Here is an 877-nt window from a genome sequence, read left to right as displayed (position 1 = left end):
GGTGATGAGGTGACCAACCGATGGCGACGTGCGGGGTGGCCGAGTGGTGATGAGGTGACCAACGGATGGCGACGCGCGGGGCGGCCGAGTGGTGATGAGGTGACCAACCGATGGCGACGCGCGGGGCGGCCGAGTGGTGATGAGGTGACCAACCGATGACGACGCGCGGGGCGGCCGAGTGGTGATTAGGTGATCAACCGATGGCGACGCGTGGGGCGGCCAAGCGATGAAGATGCGTGCCGCGACGTGACGATGCACGAGATATCCGAGTAATGTAGACGCATCCCGCGGAGTGTCGATGCACGAGATGTCCGAGTGATGTTGACGCGTCCCGCCGAGTGGCAATGCGCGGGGCGGCCGAGTGAAGTAGATGCGTCCCGTGAAGTGTCGATGCATGGGACATCCAAGTGATGTAGACACGTCCCGCGAAGTGACGACGTGCCTCCTCCTCTGACTTGCACTCAGGTACTGGATGAGGAATTCGTCCGGGTGAACTCGGGTCCGTGGCTGAGTGAACTTGAGTCTGTGTCCGGGTGGCTTTATCTGACTGAACTCTGAACGAATCTGGTTCGCTGATGTCCGATTGAAAGATCCATCAGGGGTGACCCCGAAAGTCTGCAAGTAAAGCCATGGTTCAAATGCTCTGTGGTTATACCTGCATGCATGCATGCATGTACCCACTGCTAGTTCTTTGGGCGGCTTAAAAAATAAGCTGCCTCTCCCCAGCTTAAAAAATAAGCCACTCCCTAAATTTTTTGAAGCTTCTAAATTAGTTATCCCATAAGTAGTTCAGAAGCCCCAATGCATGAAGGAGGATGCTTATGGGGAAAGCTAGGGAGGAGGTGGCTTATTTTAAGCCGCCAAAAGAACTAGCTCT

This window comes from Triticum dicoccoides, chromosome 3B (genome assembly GCF_002162155.2).
Source record: "Triticum dicoccoides isolate Atlit2015 ecotype Zavitan chromosome 3B, WEW_v2.0, whole genome shotgun sequence".
Lineage (NCBI taxonomy): Eukaryota > Viridiplantae > Streptophyta > Magnoliopsida > Poales > Poaceae > Triticum > Triticum dicoccoides.
The sequence above is the reverse complement of the archived record's forward strand: the minus strand, read 5'-3'. Positions refer to the sequence as shown.